At 37.7% G+C, this 23,758-nt stretch overlaps 1 protein-coding gene and 1 long non-coding RNA gene across 3 annotated transcripts in view; one reads left to right on the top strand and one right to left on the bottom strand.

Moving 5' to 3' along the window:
• The window catches only part of taf2 (TAF2 RNA polymerase II, TATA box binding protein (TBP)-associated factor), a 152,675-nt gene that overhangs the window by 52,979 nt on the left and 75,938 nt on the right, over positions 1-23,758 (top strand). The gene's annotated exons all lie outside the window — the stretch shown is intronic.
• LOC127974562 (uncharacterized) lies at positions 15,886-19,891 on the bottom strand. Its single transcript, XR_008157319.1, has 3 exons — positions 18,287-19,891; positions 16,195-18,233; positions 15,886-16,079 (listed from the first exon to the last, which is right to left on the bottom strand). It is a non-coding gene; the product is annotated as an uncharacterized LOC127974562 (long non-coding RNA).

Genomic DNA, 23,758 nt, shown 5'->3' with positions numbered 1-23,758 from the left:
TATCAAGCTTGACCAATAGGTGACACTGTTATAAAATCAATTTGGTGTACTCTGTGTGACTTTTCAATGACACACACAAAGTTTGGTGTCAATATGTCAAAGCATTCCAGGGATACAGCCTCAAGTGTCATTTTCTCATTGTGCCTCAAATTCGTCGATGTGGTATGCGAAAACGGTTTTGTCTATCGACTCAAAATCCATAACTTTGAATCAGTATAGCCTGAAGATCATTTGATTCGAATTTGGTGAAAATCGGACATACGGTTGATCAGGAGTTCGAAAAAGTATGTTTTCAACATAAATCAAAATGGCGGACCGGAAGTTCAGCTTACCGTGGTATATTTGGTATCTATGTTATCGGCATAAGCCAGGGAATATTTTGAGCCCAGTTTCCTTCAAATAGGCTAATGCATTAAAAAGTTATTAGCATTTTAAAAAGTGTAATTACTCATGGTTAATGAATGGTTTATTACTCTTGACCAATAGGTGGCGCTGTTACCAAATTTATGTGGCATGGTCAGTGTGAGGTGGCGATGACACATACAAAGTTTGGTGCAAATATGTCAAAGTGTTGCAGAGATACAGCCTCAAATGCATTTTGGCACCCTTCCAGCAAATTCGTTGATGCGCTAAATGAGAACCGTTACGTATATCGACACAAAATCCATAACTTTTTGCCAGCATGGTCTGAAGATGATGCACGTCAAATTTGGTGAAAATTGGGCTAACGGTCTAGGAGGAGTTCGAAAAAGTAGGTTTTCAACATTAAGCAAAATGGCGGACAGGAAGTAAGGCCAATTTTCACATTATTGGTATCAATACTCTCGGCATGACCCACAGAATATAGTGAGACCATTTTAATTTTAATAGACTAATTTATTCAAAAGTTATTAGCATTTATGTGATATTTCATTATAACTATTGGCCACAAGGTGGCGCTGCCACCAAACTTTTTGAGTACCTTCAGGGCATGGAGCCGAATATTTTTGTAATTATTTGCGAAACGATACGATGCTGCGTTCAAAAAATACAGCATTTTAAATCATAATTCAAAATGGCCGACGCCTAAAATGGCCGACACAGGAAAATTGGATATCATTTGACTCGACATGACTCACTGAATCTAAAGAGACCAGTTGTGTGATTTTTGGCCAAACCATTCAGTAGTTATAAGCCAAAATATGCATTTTTCATATCTCCTGACCACTAGGTGGCGCTGTGTCGAAACACTGCAGGTAGTCTCAGTTCATGCTTGTTATAACACACGCCAAGTTTGGTCTCAATATGACAAACCGTTGCCGGGATATAGCCTCACGTGCATGTTTGCGTGCTTTTCGTCAAATTTGTTTACGTGTCATTCGACAACAGTTGGACGAATCAACTTGAATTCCATAACTTTTTGCCAGCATGGTCTGAAGATGATCTGAGCCAATTTTCGTGGCAATCGGACTAACCGTCTAGGACGAGTTCGAAAAAGTAGGTTTTTCGAATAATTGAAAATAGCGAAAAAACTAAACCTTGCGATTTTTGAATTTTGGGGTTCATTCGACTTGGCATGAGCCAAGGATTCAGAGGAAAAAAGAATTTCCATTTTCTGGCTTACGGTTCAAAAGTTATTAGCATACAAACATTGAAAGTTTGGACAAGTGGTGGCGCTAGAGAGTAGGAGATAGAGACTTCAAATTTGCTATAGTTAATGTTGGGACTGTCCTCTATCAGTGTGCCAAATTATACAACTTTCCCGCAATCGGTTCTATGGGCTGCCATAGACTTGCGGCGGAAGAAGAAGAATAATAAATATAGCTGCAAGCAGCAATCACGGGGCCAAGCATTCCAGCGGCAACATCAGGAGCTAAGCATATGTAGCATCAGACCAAATGCAACAATGAATAGTGAAATTAATAATTGCATGATTGTAATTGAAATGGCTGAAAATCGTTAATAAAAGTTCCACAGCGAGGAGCTAAGCATGGCATGGAGCATCAGACCAAATGCAACGAGTAAGAAAAGCAATTATTGGAAGAGTGTAATTGAAACAGCCAGTAAAACTCCAGTAAAATGATGCATTATCATTTTTGGAAAATAGGTGGCGCTGTAATCAAATCGCTTTGTTGTGTTCTGTGGGAGGTGACAATGTTGTGGGCAATTTCTTTCAAAATACTTACAGACCTTTAGGGCAATGAGTCGAACATGCCCACCGAGTTTCGTTCCGATCGACTTCCATTAACCTTGTCAAATAGGTGCTTAAAGTTGTTTGGCCAATGGCGGCCATGTTTTTTAAGATAAGTGAAATTCCTCATAGAGCACTAGTGCCACATTGGGCCATATCAATTTTCAAGTTGATTGGATCAACGGTTGCTTAGTTATAGCCATTTGATTTTTTTTCATCCTGTAGCGCCACCAAGTGGCAGATATGGAACAAAAAATAATAATTTGACTAAAGTTTTTGTTCATGCATATGAGTTCTGAGTTTGGTGAAGATATCTCATTTTGTTCCCGAGTTATAGCCTTTTTCGTAAAATTGGTCCACGAATTTGAATGTTTTGGGTCACCTGGTTTTTTGTTCAGTCTTGATCAAACCACTGCAATAATATTCTCTGGACTCTCTAGATCAATAATTTTCAAAAATATGTTGCATTTTGTCCTTTGGTTAGCTATTAGAGGTCATTTAGGAAAGGGCCGTGGCCACATGTAACCTAAAGCCTATAAAACTGAAACAAAAACTCAAAACTTTATGAAACTTGGTTATAACATGTGAAAGATGACCCACCAAGCATGCAAAGTTTCATTAAGATCAGAAAATAGCTGGTGCTATAACAGTTAAAATGGCCTAAAAAACAAAAGATTTCTGTTGTGAATGGCATTAAACTGCAAAAAAAAGGGGTAATATAATCACACATGCATTAGATCTGTATTTTTTCTAAACAATCATGCAAAATTTAACAGAGATTAGGTAAAAAAAGAACACTGTAATATTTATAAAGCTTCAAAACCCAGTGTTGAATAAAAAATTGCAATTATAACCACTAGATGTCACCGGAAGACCACTAATGAGCTCACTAAAGACTAAAACATTACAGTTTATGGGCTTGTTGAGGGATTCATCTAGAAAAAAATTATATTACTATTATTTAATATTACTGTTCAAGCATTTCAGATCACATTGAGTCAAAGTTTACCAATTTATTCATACAGATATATCTAATGTTTATAATTATGCCAGATTATGATTGCAATGAAACCTGAAAAATGACATAGAAGCCCATAAAAACAGAAGACTTGCAATAGGTTTTATCACCCATCATTTATTTTAATTATCTATATATATAACAAAATGTGTGCATCTGTGTGTGGGTTTAAGCATGCTTATTGAGTATTAATATACTAGTTTAAACATTTCATATTTGTGTGTGTCTGTAATTCTGTTCTATTCTTTTACTGTCAGCCATATCTAGGTTATTTAAAATCAGTGCAGTACTATTATCTAGACTGTGAAATTATACATAAATTGCGTATGCTTCTTTGGAATGAAATTAAGACAACATATAACAGTTATAAAGGTTAAAGAGACAGTGTTGTATGATAAATTGCATTTACGACCACTAGATGTCACTGGAAGACCACTAATGGGCTCACTAAAGACTAAAACATTACAGTTCATTGTCTCGATGATTGATTCATCTAGAAAAATATATATTACTATTATTTAATATTACTGTTCAAGCATTTAAGATCACATTGAGTGAAAGTTCAACAATTTATTCATACATGTATATCAAATGTTTACTATTATGTCAGAATATGAATGCAATGAAACCTGACATAGAAATGTAAGAAAAGAAGTCTTCCTGTGAGTTGTGTGTCACCTATAATTTATTTCAAATATCTACATACAACAAAATGTGTGGGCATGTACTTCTCTCTGTGTGTGTGTGTGTGTGTGTGTAATCATGCTTATTGATTATTCATATAATAGTTGAACCATTTCATTTCTGTGTGTGAGTGTCTGTGAGCCTATTCTCCATGTTAGACAATGGCACACACAAGTTTGGCTTAATTACGACAAAGCTTTGCGGAGATATAGCCTCAGACTCATTTTGTGAAGATGCCTGACATCTGAAGCAGCGCTGTACAAAAACGGTTTCGTCTATTGACACGAAATCCATAACTTTTTGTCAGCACGGTCTGAAGATGATCTGATTCAATTTTGGTGAAAATCAGACAAACGGTTGAGGATGAGTTTAAAAAAAAAGGTTTTCAACATGAATCAAAATGGCGGACAGGAAGTTTTGCTTAATATGACATAATTGGTATGTATGTTGTCGGCATGTCCCAAGGAACATTTTGAGACATGTTTCATGATAATAGGCTAATGCAATCAAAAGTTATTAGCATTATTGGAAATGTAATAATTAGCGGTTATTGATTGGTTTATTACTCTTGACCAATAGGTGGCGCTGTGACCAAAATGATGTGGCGTGGTCAATGTGATGTGACAATGTCACATATTAAGTTTTGTGTAAATATCTCCAACCTTTGCAGAGATACAGCCTCAGATGCAGTTTGGCATCTTTCCAGCAAATTCGTTGGTACGCTAATTGAAAACGGTTACGTGTATCGACACAAATTCCATAACTTTTTGCCAGCATGGTCTGAAGATGATCCAAATCAAATTTGGTGAAAATCTGAGCAACGGTCTAGGAGGAGTTCGAAAAAGTAGGTTTTCAACATGAATCAAAATGGCGGACAGGAAATTTTGCCAAAATTGACAAATGGGGTATCGGTGTTCTCGGCATGACCCAAGGAATCTATCAACATCAGCTTTGTTACAATAGGCTAATGTATGCAAAAGTTATTAGCATTTTTCGAAAAAATCGTTATAACTATTGACCACAAGGTGGCGCTGCCCCCAATTTTTTTGTGTACATTCAGGGCATGGAGCCGGACATTTTTGTAATTATTTGCGAAACGATACGGAACTTCATTCTTAAGATACAGCAATTTACAACTAAATCCAAAATGGCCGACGCCCAAAATGGCCGAATTGGGAAAATTCGGTATCATTCGACTCGGAATGATGCACTGAATCTAAAGACACCACTTTTGTGATTTTTGGCAAAACCGTTCAGAAGTTATGAGCAAAAACATGCATTTTTCATATCTCCTGACCACTAGGGGGCACAGCGCCGAAACACTGCAGGTAGTCCCAGGGAATGGTTGTTATAAGACCCACCAAGATTGGTCTCAATAGGCCAAACCGTTGCGGAGATATAGCCTCACGTTCACGTTTGCGTGCTTTTCGAAGAATTCGTTCATGAGCTATTCGGAAACGGTTTGAGAAATCAACTTGAATTCCATAACTTTTTGCCAGCATGGTCTGAAGATTATCTGATTCAATTTTCGTGACAATCGGTGCAACGGCCTAGGACGAGTTCGAAAAAGTAGGTTTTACGAACAATTGACGATAGCGAAAAAACTAAGCCTTGCGATTTTTGAATTTCGGTGTCCATTCGACTCGGCATGAGCCAAGGAATCACAGGAAAAAAGAATTTTCATTTTGTGGCTTAAGGTTCAAGAGTTATTAGCATCAAGTTTTTGAAAGTTTAGACAATTGGTGGCGCTAGAGAGTTTGAGTTAGAGACTTCAAATTTGCTACGGTTAATGTTCAGACAGTCCTCTATTAGTGTGCCAAATTATACAACTTTCCCACAATCGGTTCTATGGGCTACCATAGACTTGGGGTGGAAGAAGAAGAATAATAATAATAACGCCAACAAACACAATAGGTGCCTTCGCACCTTCGGTGCTTGGCCCCTAATAACGCCAACAAACACAATAGGTGCCTTCGCACCTTCGGTGCTTGGCCCCTAATAATAACGCCAACAAACACAATAGGTTCCTTCGCACCTTCGGTGCTTGGCCCCTAAATATAGCTGCAAGCAGCAATTACGGGGCCAAGCACTCCAACGGCAAATGTAGTAGCTAAGCATCGCATAAAGCATCACACCAAATACATTAATGAGCAATAACAGCAATTTTGGAATTATTGTATTTGAAATGGCAAAAAAAAAAAACCACCAATACCACCTCTAGTAGCATGATTACTTGGTTTATCAAGCTTGACCAATAGGTGACACTGTTATAAAATCAATTTGGTGTACTCTGTGTGACTTTTCAATGACACACACAAAGTTTGGTGTCAATATGCCAAAGCATTCCAGGGATACAGCCTCAAGTGTCATTTTCTCATTGTGCCTCAAATTCGTCGATGTGGTATGCGAAAACGGTTTTGTCTATCGACTCGAAATCAATAACTTTGAATCAGTATAGCCTGAAGATCATTTGATTCGAATTTGGTGAAAATCGGACATACGGTTGATGAGGAGTTCGAGAAAGTATGTTTTCAACATAAATCAAAATGGCGGACCGGAAGTTCAGCTTACCGTGGTATATTTGGTATCTATGTTATCGGCATAAGCCAGGGAATATTTTGAGCCCAGTTTCCTTCAAATAGGCTAATGCATTAAAAAGTTATTAGCATTTTAAAAAGTGTAATTACTCATGGTTAATGAATGGTTTATTACTCTTGACCAATAGGTGGCGCTGTTACCAAATTTATGTGGCATGGTCAGTGTGAGGTGGCGATGACACATACAAAGATTGGTGCCAATATGTCAAAGTGTTGCAGAGATACAGCCTCAAATGCATTTTGGCACCCTTCCAGCAAATTCGTTGATGCGCTAAATGAGAACCGTTACGTATATCGACACAAAATCCATAACTTTTTGCCAGCATGGTCTGAAGATGATGCACGTCAAATTTGGTGAAAATTGGGCTAACGGTCTAGGAGGAGTTCGAAAAAGTAGGTTTTCAACATTAAGCAAAATGGCGGACAGGAAGTAAGGCCAATTTTCACATTATTGGTATCAATACTCTCGGCATGACCCACAGAATATAGCGAGACCATTTTAATTTTAATAGACTAATTTATTCAAAAGTTATTAGCATTTATGTGATATTTCATTATAACTATTGGCCACAAGGTGGCGCTGCCACCAAACTTTTTGAGTACCTTCAGGGCATGGAGCCGAATATTTTTGTAATTATTTGCGAAACGATACGATGCTGCGTTCAAAAAATACAGCATTTTAAATCATAATTCAAAATGGCCGACGCCTAAAATGGCCGACACAGGAAAATTGGATATCATTTGACTCGACATGACTCACTGAATCTAAAGAGACCAGTTGTGTGATTTTTGGCCAAACCATTCAGTAGTTATAAGCCAAAATATGCATTTTTCATATCTCCTGACCACTAGGTGGCGCTGTGTCGAAACACTGCAGGTAGTCTCAGTTCATGCTTGTTATAACACACGCCAAGTTTGGTCTCAATATGACAAACCGTTGCCGGGATATAGCCTCACGTGCATGTTTGCGTGCTTTTCGTCAAATTTGTTTACGTGTCATTCGACAACAGTTGGACGAATCAACTTGAATTCCATAACTTTTTGCCAGCATGGTCTGAAGATGATCTGAGCCAATTTTCGTGGCAATCGGACTAACAGTCTAGGACGAGTTCGAAAAAGTAGGTTTTTCGAATAATTGAAAATAGCGAAAAAACTAAACCTTGCGATTTTTGAATTTTGGGGTTCATTCGACTTGGCATGAGCCAAGGATTCAGAGGAAAAAAGAATTTCCATTTTCTGGCTTACGGTTCAAAAGTTATTAGCATACAAACATTGAAAGTTTGGACAAGTGGTGGCGCTAGAGAGTAGGGGATAGAGACTTCAAATTTGCTATAGTTAATGTTGGGACTGTCCTCTATCAGTGTGCCAAATTATACAACTTTCCCGCAATCGGTTCTATGGGCTGCCATAGACTTGCGGCGGAAGAAGAAGAATAATAAATATAGCTGCAAGCAGCAATAACGGGGCCAAGCACTACAGAAGCAAGCTTCAGACGAATGGCAGGAATGAGTAATTAAGACAGTTTTAAGATTATTTTAGGCAAAATGGCTTAAAAACAATGAACACAACAACTAGTAATAGGATTTATTGGCTTATCACATGTAACCAATAGGTGGCGCTGTTACCAAATTAGTTTGGAATGGTCAGTGTGAGGTGACGATGACACATACAAAGTTTGGTGCAAATATGTCAAAGCTTTGCAGAGATACAGCCTCAAATGAATGTTGGCATCATTCCAGCAAATTCGTTGATGCGCTAAATGAGAACCGTTTCGTATATCGACATGAAATCCATAACATTTTGCCAGCATGGTCTGAAGATGATCCACGTCCAATTTGGTGAAAATCTGATTAACGGTCTAGGAGGAGTTCGAAAAAGTAGGTTTTCAACATTAATCAAAGTGGCGGACAGGAAGTTCAGCCAAATAAGGAAAACTTGATATCTATGTTCTCGGCTTGACCCAAGGAATCTATTAAGATCAGCGTCATGTCAATACCCAGATCTTTTCAAAAGTTATTAGCCTTTATGTAAATTGAGTTATAACTTTTGACCACTAGGTGGCTCTGTTTCAAAATATTTTGAGTACCTTCAGGGGATGATGTTGTTGGCACATTCTGAGTTGTGGAATATAACACCAATGCATTTGTTTAGTATAGCCTTTTATTTCACAAAACTGTATTGAAGTCAATGGGAATTTCATGTTTTGTTCTATTATAGCGCCACCAAGAGGCTCAGTCCCACCATTTCTTTTATGTGTCATCAGAGTGAGCCCATACATATGAGTGTCAATTTTGGTGAAAATATCTCAATTCACTTCAGAGTTATAGACATTTACATGAAAAAACACGTAAAAATTGACTGACTCTTGACTTTGATTGAATATTACTACCCCTTACTATCAATATTTTTGCATTTGGGCATTGGCATATAGCTATCGACCTATGTTTCCGAACTTCTGACGGTGGTTTCGTCTCGATCAGACAAGCGGTTTCGAAGATATAGCCAAATGTTTTTTAAGCGCTAAATCACAACGCTACACAAACCGTAAGGCAAAACCTAGCATGTTTGGTATTGTAGGACTCTGTAAGGTTTCAGGAGTCCAATTTGATGAGTCTGGTGAAAATACGTCGACCACACCCAAAGTTATAAGCATTTAAAAATAGAAGATCACCACTAGGTGGCGCTGTTTCGAAACTTCTCATACTCCTTCAGGACATTGTGCTGATGACCCATACCATGTTTCGTAACAATCCGTTGATGTGTTCAGAAAATACAGCATTTTAGCACAAAATTCAAAATGGCCGACAGTCAAAATGGCCGAAATGGTCAAATTGGATATCAGTCGACTCGGCATGTTGCCCTGAATCTAACAAGACCAATGTTATGATTTTTGGACAAACTGTTCAGAAGTTATAAGCAAAAATAGCAGTTTTTCATATCTCCGGATCAGTAGGTGGCGCTGCGCCCAATCACAGCATGTTGCCTCAGGTCATGCTTGTTATGACATGTACCAAGTTTGGTCTGAATAGGATAAGTCGTTGCCGAGATACAGCCTTACGACTGTTTTTGTAAGCACTACATAAAATTTTTTAGAGCGTTTATCGAAAACGGTTTGACGAATCAATTTGATTTGCATAACTTTTGGTCAGCACTGCCTGAGGATGATATGGTTTAATTTTCGTGTGAATCGGACAAACCGTCTAGGACGAGTTCGAAAAAGTAGGTTTTTAAAGAAATTCAAAATGGCGGTCATATTTCTATGACAGAAATGACTTCGTAGGGTGCAATCGAATCGGCATGAGCTCAGAAATCAGAGGAAAAAAGAATTTCGTTGATTGGCCTTAGGGTTAAAAAGTTATTAACAAAATTAAAGTGAAATTTTGGACAGTTGGTGGCGCTAGAGGGATTGACTTAGACACACCAAAATTGGTGTACTTAATGTTGGCACTGTCCTCTATCAGAATGTCAAACCATTACAACTTTCCCGCATTCGGTTCTATGGGCTGCCATAGACGCCCAGTCGGAAGAATAATAATAATAAATATAGCTGCAAGCAGCAATTACGGGGCCAAGCACTCCAACGGCAAATGTAGGAGCTAAGCATGGCATGAAGCATCACACCAAATACATTAATGAGCAATAACAGTAATTTTGGAATTATTGTAATTGAAATGGCAAAAAAAAAATCATAATACCACCTCTAGTAGCATGATTACTTGGCTTATAAAGTTTGACCAATAGGTGGCACTGTTATGAAATCAATTTGGTGTACTCTGTTTGACTTTTCAATGACACACACAAAGTTTGGTGTTAATATGCCACAGCATTCCAGAGATGCAGCCTCAAGTGTCATTTTGTCATTGTGTTTCAACTTCGTCGCTTTGGTATGCGAAAACGGTTTAGTCTATCGACACAAAATCCATAACTTTGTGTCAACATAGTCTGAAGATCATCTGATTCGAATTTGGTGAAAATTGGACATACGGTTCATGAGGAGTTCGAAAAAGTAGGTTTTCCACATAAATCAAAATGGTGGACCGGAACTTCAGTAAACACTGGCATATTTGGTATCTATGTTATCGGCATAAGCCAGGGAATATTTTGAGCCCAGTTTCTTTGCAATAGGCTAATGGACTAAAAAGTTATTAGCATTTTAAAAAGTGTAATTACTCATGGTTAATGAATGGTTTATTACTCTTGACCAATAGGTGGCGCTGTTACCAAATTTATGTGGCATGGTCAGTGTGAGGTGGCGATGACACATACAAAGTTTGGTGCAAATATGTCAAAGTGTTGCAGAGATACAGCCTCAAATGCATTTTGGCACCCTTCCAGCAAATTCGTTGATGCGCTAAATGAGAACCGTTACGTATATCGACACAAAATCCATAACTTTTTGCCAGCATGGTCTGAAGATGATTCACGTCAAATTTGGTGAAAATTGGGCTAACGGTCTAGGAGGAGTTCGAAAAAGTAGGTTTTCAACATTAAGCAAAATGGCGGACAGGAAGTAAGGCCAATTTTCACATTATTGGTATCAATACTCTCGGCATGACCCACAGAATATAGCGAGACCATTTTAATTTTAATAGACTAATTTATTCAAAAGTTATTAGCGTTTATGTGATATTTCATTATAACTATTGGCCACAAGGTGGCGCTGCCACCAAACTTTTTGAGTACCTTCAGGGCATGGAGCCGAATATTTTTGTAATTATTTGCGAAACGATACGATGCTGCGTTCAAAAAATACAGCATTTTGAAACATAATTCAAAATGGCCGACGCCTAAAATGGCCGACACAGGAAAATTGGATATCATTCGACTCGACATGACTCACTGAATCTAAAGAGACCAGTTGTGTGATTTTTGGCCAAACCATTCAGTAGTTATAAGCCAAAATATGCATTTTTCATATCTCCTGACCACTAGGTGGCGCTGTGTCGAAACACAGCAGGTAGTCTCAGTTCATGCTTGTTATAACACACGCCAAGTTTGGTCTCAATATGACAAACCGTTGCCGGGATATAGCCTCACGTGCATGTTTGCGTGCTTTTTGTCAAATTTGTTTACGTGTCATTCGACAACAGTTGGACGAATCAACTTGAATTCCATAACTTTTTGCCAGCATGGTCTGAAGATGATCTGAGCCAATTTTCGTGGAAATCGGACTAACCGTCTAGGACGAGTTCGAAAAAGTAGGTTTTTCGAATAATTGAAAATAGCGAAAAAACTAAACCTTGCGATTTTTGAATTTTAGGGTTCATTCGACTTGGCCTGAGCCAAGGATTCAGAGGAAAAAAGAATTTCCATTTTCTGGCTTACGGTTCAAAAGTTATTAGCATACAAACATTGAAAGTTTGGACAAGTGGTGGCGCTAGAGAGTAGGAGTTAGAGGCTTCAAATTTGCTATAGTTAATGTTGGGACTGTCCTCTATCAGTGTGCCAAATTATACAACTTTCCCGCAAACGGTTCTATGGGCTGCCATAGACTTGCGGCGGAAGAAGAAGAAGAAGAAGAATAATAATAAATATAGCTGCAAGCAGCAATTACGGGGCCAAGCACTCCAACGACAAATGTAGTAGCTAAGCATCGCATGAAGCATCACACCAAATACATTAATGAGCAATAACAGCAATTTTGGAATTATTGTATTTGAAATGGCAAAAAAAAAAAACCACCAATACCACCTCTAGTAGCATGATTACTTGGTTTATCAAGCTTGACCAATAGGTGACACTGTTATAAAATCAATTTGGTGTACTCTGTGTGTCTTTTCAATGACACACACAAAGTTTGGTGTCAATATGCCAAAGCATTCCAGGGATACAGCCTCAAGTGTCATTTTCTCATTGTGCCTCAAATTCGTCGATGTGGTATGCGAAAACGGTTTTGTCTATCGACTCAAAATCCATAACTTTGAATCAGTATAGCCTGAAGATCATTTGATTCGAATTTGGTGAAAATCGGACATACGGTTGATCAGGAGTTCGAAAAAGTATGTTTTCAACATAAATCAAAATGGCGGACCGGAAGTTCAGCTTACCGTGGTATATTTGGTATCTATGTTATCGGCATAAGCCAGGGAATATTTTGAGCCCAGTTTCCTTCAAATAGGCTAATGCATTAAAAAGTTATTAGCATTTTAAAAAGTGTAATTACTCATGGTTAATGAATGGTTTATTACTCTTGACCAATAGGTGGCGCTGTTACCAAATTTATGTGGCATGGTCAGTGTGAGGTGGCAATGACACATACAAAGTTTGGTGCAAATATGTCAAAGTGTTGCAGAGATACAGCCTCAAATGCATTTTGGCACCCTTCCAGCAAATACGTTGATGCGCTAAATGAGAACCGTTACGTATATTGACACAAAATCCATAACTTTTTGCCAGCATGGTCTGATTTGAAATTTGAAATTTGGTGAAAATTGGGCTAACGGTCTAGGAGGAGTTCGAAAAAGTAGGTTTTCAACATTAAGCAAAATGGCGGACAGGAAGTAAGGCCAATTTTCACATTATTGGTATCAATACTCTCGGCATGACCCACAGAATATAGCGAGACCATTTAAATTTTAATAGACTAATTTATTCAAAAGTTATTAGCATTTATGTGATATTTCATTATAACTATTGGCCACAAGGTGGCGCTGCCACCAAACTTTTTGAGTACCTTCAGGGCATGGAGCCGAATATTTTTGTAATTATTTGCGAAACGATACGATGCTGCGTTCAAAAAATACAGCATTTTAAATCATAATTCAAAATGGCCGACGCCTAAAATGGCCGACACAGGAAAATTGGATATCATTTGACTCGACATGACTCACTGAATCTAAAGAGACCAGTTGTGTGATTTTTGGCCAAACCATTCAGTAGTTATAAGCCAAAATATGCATTTTTCATATCTCCTGACCACTAGGTGGCGCTGTGTCGAAACACTGCAGGTAGTCTCAGTTCATGCTTGTTATAACACACGCCAAGTTTGGTCTCAATATGACAAACCGTTGCCGGGATATAGCCTCACGTGCATGTTTGCGTGCTTTTCGTCAAATTTGTTTACGTGTCATTCGACAACAGTTGGACGAATCAACTTGAATTCCATAACTTTTTGCCAGCATGGTATGAAGATGATCTGAGCCAATTTTCGTGGCAATCGGACTAACCGTCTAGGACGAGTTCGAAAAAGTAGGTTTTTCGAATAATTGAAAATAGCGAAAAAACTAAACCTTGCGATTTTTGAATTTTGGGGTTCATTCGACTTGGCATGAGCCAAGGATTCAGAGGAAAAAAGAATTTCCATTTTCTGGCTTACGGTTCAAAAGTTATTAGCATACAAACATTGAAAGTTTGGACAAGTGGTGGCGCTAGAGAGTAGGAGATAGAGACTTCAAATTTGCTATAGTTAATGTTGGGACTGTCCTCTATCAGTGTGCCAAATTATACAACTTTCCCGCAATCGGTTCTATGGGCTGCCATAGACTTGCGGCGGAAGAAGAAGAAGAAGAAGAATAATAATAATAACGCCAACGAAAACAATAGGTGCCTACGCACCTTCGGTGCTTGGCCCCTAATAAATATAGCTGCAAGCAGCAATTACGGGGCCAAGCACTCCACCGGCAAATTCAGGACCTAAACATAGCATGGAGCATCACACCAAATTCAACAATGAGCAATTACAACAATTTTAGGATGATTGTAATTGAAATGGCTGAAAAATCATAAATACAACCACTAGTAATAAGATTAAAAGGCCTATCACTTTTGACCAACAGGTGGTGCTGTATTCAAATCAATTTGGTGTTTTCTGTGTGAGATGACAATAACACACAAAAAGTTTGGTGTCAATATGCCTAAGCATTCTAGAGATACAGCCTCAAGTGTCATTTTGGCATTGTGCCTCAAATTTGTCGCTGTGGTATGCAAAAACGGTTTTGTCTATCGACACAAAATCCATAACTTCGTGTCAGCTCAGTCTGAAGATCATCTGATTCAATTTTGGTGAAAATTGGACTAACGGTTGATGAGGAGTTCGAAAAAGTAGGTTTTTAACATAAATAAAAATTGCCGACCGGAAGTTCAGCTTAATCTGGCATATTTGGTATCTATGTTGTCGGCATAAACCAGGGAATATTTTGAGGCCATTTTCATTGCAATAAGCTAATGCGTTTAAAAGTTATTAGCATTTTAATAAGTGTATTTATTAACCGTTATTGAATGGTTTATTACTCTTGACCAATAGGTGGCGCTGTTACCAAATTTATGTGGCATTGTCAGTCTGAGGTGGCGATGACACATACAAAGTTTGGTGCAAATATGTCAAAGCGTTGCAGAGATACAGCCTCAAATGCATTTTGGCACCTTTCCAGCAAATTCGTTGATGCGTTAAATGACAACCGTTTCGTATATCGACACGAAATCCATAACTTTTTGCCAGCATGGTCTGACGATGATTCACGTCAAATTTGGTGAAAATCGGACTAACGGTCTAGGAGGAGTTCGAAAAAGTAGGTTTTCAACATTAAGCAAAATGGCGGACAGGAAGTAAAGCCAATTTTCACATTATTGGTATCAATGCTCTCGGCATGACCCACAGAATAAAGCGAGACCATTTTAATTTTAATAGTCTAATTTATTCAAAAGTTATTAGCATTTATGTGATATTTCATTATAACTATTGGCCACAAGGTGGCGCTGCCACCAAACTTTTTGAGTACCTTCAGGGCATGGAGCCGAATATTTTTGTAATTATTTGCGAATCGATACGATGCTGCGTTCAAAAAATACAGCATTTTAAAACATAATTCAAAATGGCCGACGCCTAAAATGGCCGACACAGGAAAATTGGATATCATTCGACTCGACATGACTCACTTAATCTAAAGAGGCAAGTTGTGTGATTTTTAGCTAAACCATTCAGAAGTTATAAGCCAAAATATGCATTTTTCATATCTCCTGACCACTAGGTGGCGCTGTGTCGAAACACTGCAGGTAGTCTCAGGTCAGGGTTATTATAACACACACCAAGTTTGGTCTCAATATGACAAACCGTTGCCGAGATATAGCCTCACGTGTATTTTTGCATGCTTTTCGTAAAATTTGTACACGTGTCATTCGACAACGGTTGGACGAATCAACTTGAATTCCATAACTTTTTGCCATCATGGTCTGAAGATGATCGGAGCCAATTTTCGTGAAAATCGGACTAACCGTCTAGGACGAGTTCGAAAAAGTAGGTTTTTCGAAAAATTGAAAATAGCGAAAAAACTAAACCTTGCGATTTTTGAATTTCGGGATTCATTCGACTTGGCTTGAGCCAAGGATTCAGAGGAAAAAAGAATTTCCATTTTCTGGCTTACGGTTCAAAAGTTATTAGCATATAAACATTGAAAGTTTGGACAAGTGGTGGCGCTAGAGAGTTGGAGTTAGAGACTTCAAATTTGCTATAGTTAATGGTGGGACTGTCCTCTATCAGTGTGCCAAATTATACAACTTTCCCGCAATCGGTTCTATGGGCTGCCATAGACTTGCGGCGGAAGAAGAAGAAGAAGAAGAAGAAGAAGAAGCAGAATAATAATAACGCCAACGATTACAATAGGTGCCTACGCACCTTCGGTGCTTGGCCCCTAATAATAATAAGAACGCCAACAAAAACAAGAGGGTCCTACGCACCTTCGGTGCTTGGCCCCTAATAACGCCAACGATTACAATAGGTGCCTACGCACCTTCGGTGCTTGGCCCCTAAATATAGCTGCAAGCAGCAATTACGGGGCCAAGCACTCCAACGGCAAATGTAGGAGCTAAGCATCGCATGAAGCATCACACCAAATTCATTAATGAGCAATAACAGCAATTTTGGAATTATTGTAATTGAAATGGCAAAAAAAAATCATAATACCACCTCTAGTAGCATGATTACTTGGCTTATCAAGCTTGACCAATAGGTGGCACTGTTATAAAATCAATTTGGTGTACTCTGTGTGACTTTTCAATGACACACACAAAGTTTGGTGTCAATATGCCAAAGCATTCCAGGGATACAGCCTCAAGTGTCATTTTCTCATTGTGCCTCAAATTCGTCGATGTGGTATGCGAAAACGGTTTTGTCTATCGACTCAAAAGCCATAACTTTGAGTCAGCATAGTCTGAAGATCATTTGATTCGAATTTGGTGAAAATCGGACCTACGGTTGATGAGGAGTTCGACAAAGTAGGTTTTCAACATAAATCAAAATGGCGGACCGGAAGTTCAGCTTACTATGGTATATTTGGTATCTATGTTATCGGCATAAACCAGGGAATATTTTGAGCCCAGTTCCATTCGAATGGGCTAATGCAATAAAAAGTTATTAGCATTTTTACAAGTGTAATTATTCATGGTTAATGAATGGTTTATTACTCTTGACCAATAGGTGGCGCTGTCACCAAATTTATGTGGCATGGTCAGTGTGAGGTGGCGATGACACATACAAAATTTGGTGCAAATATGTCAAAGCGTTGCAGAGATACAGCCTCAAATGCATTTTGGCACCCTTCCAGCAAATTCGTTGATGCGCTAAATGAGAACTGTTTCGTATATCGACACGAAATCCATAACTTTTTGCCAGCATGGTCTGAAGATGATTCACGTCAAATTTGGTGAAAATTGGACTAACGGTCTAGGAGGAGTTCGAAAAAGTAGGTTTTCAACATTAAGCAAAATGGCGGACAGGAAGTAAGGCCAATTTTCACATAATTGGTATCAATGCTCTCGGCATGACCCACAGAATATAGCGAGACCATTTTAATTTTAATAGACTAATTTATTCAAAAGTTATTAGCATTTATGTGATATTTCATTATAACTATTGGCCACAAGGTGGCGCTGCCACCAAACTTGTTGAGTACCTTCAGGGCATGGAGCCGAATATTTTTGTAATTATTTGCGAAACGATACGATGCTGCGTTCAAAAAATACAGCATTTTAAATCATAATTCAAAATGGCCGACGCCTAAAATGGCCGACACAGGAAAATTGGATATCATTTGACTCGACATGACTCACTGAATCTAAAGAGACCAGTTGTGTGATTTTTGGCCAAACCATTCAGTAGTTATAAGCCAAAATATGCATTTTTCATATCTCCTGACCACTAGGTGGCGCTGTGTCGAAACACTGCAGGTAGTCTCAGTTCATGCTTGTTATAACACACGCCAAGTTTGGTCTCAATATGACAAACCGTTGCCGGGATATAGCCTCACGTGCATGTTTGCGTGCTTTTCGTCAAATTTGTTTACATGTCATTCGACAACAGTTGGACGAATCAACTTGAATTCCATAACTTTTTGCCAGCATGGTCTGAAGATGATCTGAGCCAATTTTCGTGGCAATCGGACTAACCGTCTAGGACGAGTTTGAAAAAGTAGGTTTTTCGAATAATTGAAAATAGCGAAAAAACTAAACCTTGCGATTTTTGAATTTTGGGGTTCATTCGACTTGGCATGAGCCAAGGATTCAGAGGAAAAAAGAATTTCCATTTTCTGGCTTACGGTTCAAAAGTTATTAGCATACAAACATTAAAAGTTTGGACAAGTGGTGGCGCTAGAGAGTAGGAGATAGAGACTTCAAATTTGCTATAGTTAATGTTGGGACTGTCCTCTATCAGTGTGCCAAATTATACAACTTTCCCGCAATCGGTTCTATGGGCTGCCATAGACTTGCGGCGGAAGAAGAAGAAGAAGAAGAATAATAATAACGCCAACGAAAACAATAGGTGCCTACGCACCTTCGGTGCTTGGCCCCTAATAACGCCAACGAAAACAATAGGTGCCTACGCACCTTCGGTGCTTGGACCCTAATAATAATAACGCCAACGGAAACAATAGGTGCCTCGCACCTTCGGTGCTTGGCCCCTAATAATAAAAAAAACTTGAGAGTTTCAAAGTGGCTTAGGCTATGTGTAAACTTTTTTCCCTATATCACATGCCAAACTAATCTTTAATTGCTGCTTTCTGCTGTGAAAATTTTGCTTGTGATGAAAATAACATCTTTGTCAGTTATTTTATCTAAACAGATCGATTGACTTCAAGATTTCAAAATCAGATAGCATGCTGATAATGTAGCACTGTAAGATTACATTTGTTTGAACGCATTATTGCGAAAGCGTTTGAGTGTGAATCTGTTTAAATCATGCTTTAACCCGAAAATAATCCGTAAAAGAAACAGACAAACTCTTAACATCCCGCTCGACTCTTGCAGTCAACCTTCTGATCAAGCTAAATATGTTGGCTGTTGGCATGAACTTTACTCGTGATAAGAAGCTTATATTCAAGTGTTTGTGCAAAAATTATTAATGTGCATTAATGACAGGAAGGCACAGTCTCATCACTTTAATTTTTCATGATAATGAATGTATAATTTTTTTAATTAACATATCGTGGTGTCTCACATTGGTACATTAAAAATATATCTAGCTACAGAAAGCTTGAAATGTTTTTAAACAAAAAGGAATAGTGTAATGTGTGAATGTTGCATTTATCTCGTCGGAGAGAGCCAGCACTGTGAATATAACCAAAACAACAGTCCTATATAAACCGGTTCAGCAAGTGAATGCCTCATAAGACATTGTCCATATGAAAGAGCAATTCACACCTTTATCTCGACCCCACAAGCCATGAATAACTATCCAAAACCCAACCCCCTCCAGCTGAACAGAATTCGGTCTGTGTTTTGGCTCTGAGGAACGGTGTATTACTGGGCTGAAACATGCCTGCACTCAGCAGCACTACTCTTTGTATTCATAATTTTCTCGCAGCCCATATTATTATTTTCACAAAACCATAATGATAATAACAATTCATCAATTAATAATTAAGCATTATTTTACGAAAATCATTGTTATTTGTGATCGTGGAAGTTTGCGGGAGGCTTTAAGACCAAGCGGAGTCCTCTGTTCCCGCCTCACAGCGCGCGGGTCTCCGAGGCTTCACTGTCTGCGTTTGACTTTACTGAATCAGACTGAGGCGAACTTATTGATCATGAGCCCAACATTTAGCAAGGCAGGAAAATTCTAACGGAAGGAAGACATAGGCTATATCATTGAGCTAATGCTGTTAAAGAAAGAGAGAAGTCTAGGACTATTCTTAAACTTGGAGCTCAATAATATTGAAGTACATATCCAAACACCAGAAACGTTATGCATTTTATGAATAATGAAATGTTATGAAAATTATGCATTTTATTTATTCCCATGCTGTATGGTTGAAATAATATTTTATATTATATAAAGTTCCGTTGTTTAAAAAAATGCTTTATTGGCTAATGTTTCATAAACCTTCAGTTGTTATGCTCTAAAATCCATGCCATTATTAATTTCACAGTATTTTTACCATCTTAATGACTAATCTTTAAAGTCACAGTTCTATAGCCTAATGGTCAAAATTACTCAGGCCAATGGTATTTTTAATGACTTATTATTATTATTATTATTATTATTATTATTTGAATAATTGTAGCTTACATAAATAGGTAAAGCAAAACAAATATTCGGATTGTTCCTTATTTTTTCCCTTGTTTTCCTAAAGAATAAACATGTATTTTTTACAAGAATAAACATGATAACATATTATTAATTAATAAAAATAATTTAAGCAATTAAAACCTTTTTTTTAACTTGAATTTAAATACTATTAAACTAACTTTAAATTCTCAAGGAGTTTAGAAGTAAAAAAAAAATTCTAAATTAACTTGTGTTAACAATATAATTAGAACTAACAATATAATTAGATTTTTTTAAAAAGAAAAAAAAAAATCCAGCACTTCTCCTTCAATACTGATACTGCGACTATTGACAGTTTGTACATATTCATTCGTTGCCATTTTTTGAAAAAAAAAAATTTCTCCCTTACAAAACAAATTTGTCCATTCTGATGCGCAATTTTACCTTAAAGGCAATTTACCTAATGGCTGTTGATGACTATTTGAATTGAATTCTGCCAAAGTGCGCGCTTTTATGTGTTCGTTAAATGCTTATGCCAGTGCTCATGTCTGAAAATAATAAAAGAAGAAGAAAAAAATCACATAAAAACATTAGGATATAGCTTATATTTCATTAGTAGCATATTTTTGATGTAAACAATAACATTTTACAAACTGATAGTTTTTTTATTTTTATTTTTTTTAGCATGTGGTGCAGGCCGCATTAGAATTTGTGATGGGCCGCGGGTTGAGAACCACTGCTTTATATAAAACATTTTTAAAGCGTCCACAGCTGAGCTTTGCGGGAGGCTGATCTGCGCCAGATCGCGTGAAGTGAATGTAATGAACAAAGTCATTTTCAGATGCAATGAAAAAAAAAACAAAAAAAACATGGATAACCTAGATTAGTCCCAGGCTCTGTTCTGAAGAAAAATAATTATAATTACTGTTAACACACACATATATATATATATATATATATATATATATATATATATATATATATATTAACACACACACACATATATATATATATATATATATATATATATATATATATATATATATATATATATATATATGTGTGTGTGTGTGTGTGTGTATATGTGTATATGTATATGTGTGTGTATATATGTGTGTGTGTGTGTATATATGTGTATATATATATATTAGGGCTGTCGCGATATACCGGTATTGACCGTGATATTCAGTTAAACAATTCAATCAATCAATCACCTTTATTTATATAGTGCTTTATACAAAATACATTGCGTCAAAGCACTGAACAACATTCACTTGGAAAACAGTGTCTCAGTAATGCAAAATGATAGTTAAAGGCAGTTCATCATTGAATTCAGTTACATTGAATCCAACTAAGCAAGCCAGAGGCGACAGCGGCAAGGAACCGAAACTCCATCGGTGACAGAATGGAGAAAAAAACCTTGGGAGAAACCAGGCTCAGTTGGGGGGCCAGTTCTCCTCTGACCAGATGAAACCAGTAGTTCAATTCCAGGCTGCAGCAAAGTCAGATTGTGCAGAATAATCATCTGTTTCCTGTGGTCTTGTCCTGGTGCTCCTCTGAGACAAGGTCTTTACAGGGGATCTGTATCTGGGGCTCTAGTTGTCCTGGTCTCCGCTGTCTTTCAGGGCAGTAGAGGTCCTTTCTAGGTGCTGATCCACCATCTGGTCTGGATACTACTGGATCCGGGCGACTGCAGTGACCCTCTGATCTGGATACAGACTGGATCTGGTGGCTACAGTGACCTCGGAATAAGACAGAAACAGACAAATATTAGCGTAGATGCCATTCTTCTAATGATGTAGAAAGTACGGTGTTATGTGAAGTGTTTCCGGTTCCAGATTACCTAATTAATGCAGCCTAAAAATCCTTTAACGGATTTGGATATTAAAAGCATATTAGTATGTTATGTGTATGCCAGGTTAAAGAGATGGGTCTTTAATCTAGATTTAAACTGCAAGAGGGTGTCGGCCTCCTGAACAATGTTAGGTAGGTTATTCCAGAGTTTAGATGCCAAATAGGAAAAGGATCTGCCGCCCGCAGTTGATTTTGATATTCTAGGTATTATCAAATTGCCTGAGTTTTGAGAGCGTAGCGGACGTAGAGGAGTATAATGTAAAAGGAGCTCATTCAAATACTGAGGTGCTAAACCATTCAGGGCTTTATAAGTAATAAGCAATATTTTAAAATCTATACAATGTTTGATAGGGAGCCAGTGCAGTGTGGACAGGACCGGGCTAATATGGTCATACTTCCTGGTTCTAGTAAGAACTCTTGCTGCTGCATTTTGGACTAGCTGTAGTTTGTTTACCAAGCGTGCAGAACAACCACCCAATAAAGCATTACAATAGTCTAACCTTGAAGTCATAAATGCATGGATTAACATTTCTGCATTTGACATTGAGAGCATAGGCCGTAATTTAGATATATTTTTGAGATGGAAAAATGCAGTTTTACATATGCTAGAAAAGTGGCTTTCTAAGGAAAGATTGCGATCAAGTAGCACACCTAGATTCCTAACTGATGACGAAGAATTGACAGAGCAACCATCAAGTCTTAGACAGTGTTCTAGGTTATTACATGCAGAGTTTTTAGGCCCTATGATTAACACCTCTGTTTTTTCTGAATTTAGCAGTAAGAAATTACTCGTCATCCAATTTTTTATATCGACTATGCATTCCATTTAGTTTTTCAAATTGGTGTGTTTCACCGGGCTGCGAGGAAATATAGAGCTGTAGGCTAGTGACAATGCCCCTGAATTTTCGAGATACCCCTTCCGGAGGTAGAACTAAACCCAACAATGTTTTTCCTCATCTCTAAGGTCTCCCATATATGAAATGGATTCTTGGCTAAAAATATTTTACTGCTAAGATTGTTAAATTAACAGATATTGTAATACACCACAAAATCAATAAAATATAGCCTGTCCGTATGGGAGTTAAGGCATATAAACTAATGCAGATCAATCACACAAGCTCTGAGAGCTTTGACACTTGACATGTTTGTAGTCAGGAAGTTGATTTAACTACTAGAAAAGACTGGATGTAAATATCTTGATGTATGGAATAAATAGACACATGTAAACACATATCTAAAATAAGCGGACATGCACAAATTCAATATCTATGCAGAATATTTTCATTTACTTTGTGCTTGCTTTGCCTAGCATTATCATAGAAACACATATGATGGCTTGTTGGAAAGGTGAGGTTGTGCTGAATCCAGCAATACGAAATATATATATGTATATATATGATAAAAGAGAAGTGTTCTGTCACTCAATGTATGAGGTGTCCAAAATGAATGAAAATGGAACACTGACATAATTGAGTCCAAACCCATTCATTATCAGTGGTGAGGAGAATGTTGAGAAATTCAAATATAAGAGACATCAAAAAATATTAAGTATGGCACCTTTTACTATATGGAAACAAAGATTGAAATCGAAAGATAACACCTTACCATAGCACAAACAGGAGACCAGGAGTTTTAACTTAATGAACTTTTTAATAAAACTATAACTTAACTTCACACAATACAACCTAAATTACTGTCTTAAATAAAACAAATGGCAATCTAACTAAAGAAACAAACACTCTTCGGGGAAATGAGCCCTGTCTTCTCAGGCTGTTTAGTTTATTTTCTAGCAGCAACCATTTGGAACATCAACTGCTTTTGGTAACCATTGGAGAAGGGTCTGGCTGCAGACTTGCACTTGCACTCTCAGACACTGCTTCTGCTAGCGACGTCACTTGCAGTCTTTATTTTTTATTTTGTTATATTTATTGATAACTTTTTGTTTGAATTTCCCAACA

Source organism: Carassius gibelio, chromosome B16 (assembly GCF_023724105.1).
Source record: "Carassius gibelio isolate Cgi1373 ecotype wild population from Czech Republic chromosome B16, carGib1.2-hapl.c, whole genome shotgun sequence".
In the NCBI taxonomy this organism is placed as follows: domain Eukaryota; kingdom Metazoa; phylum Chordata; class Actinopteri; order Cypriniformes; family Cyprinidae; genus Carassius; species Carassius gibelio.
The sequence above is the reverse complement of the archived record's forward strand: the minus strand, read 5'-3'. Positions and strand labels throughout refer to the sequence as shown.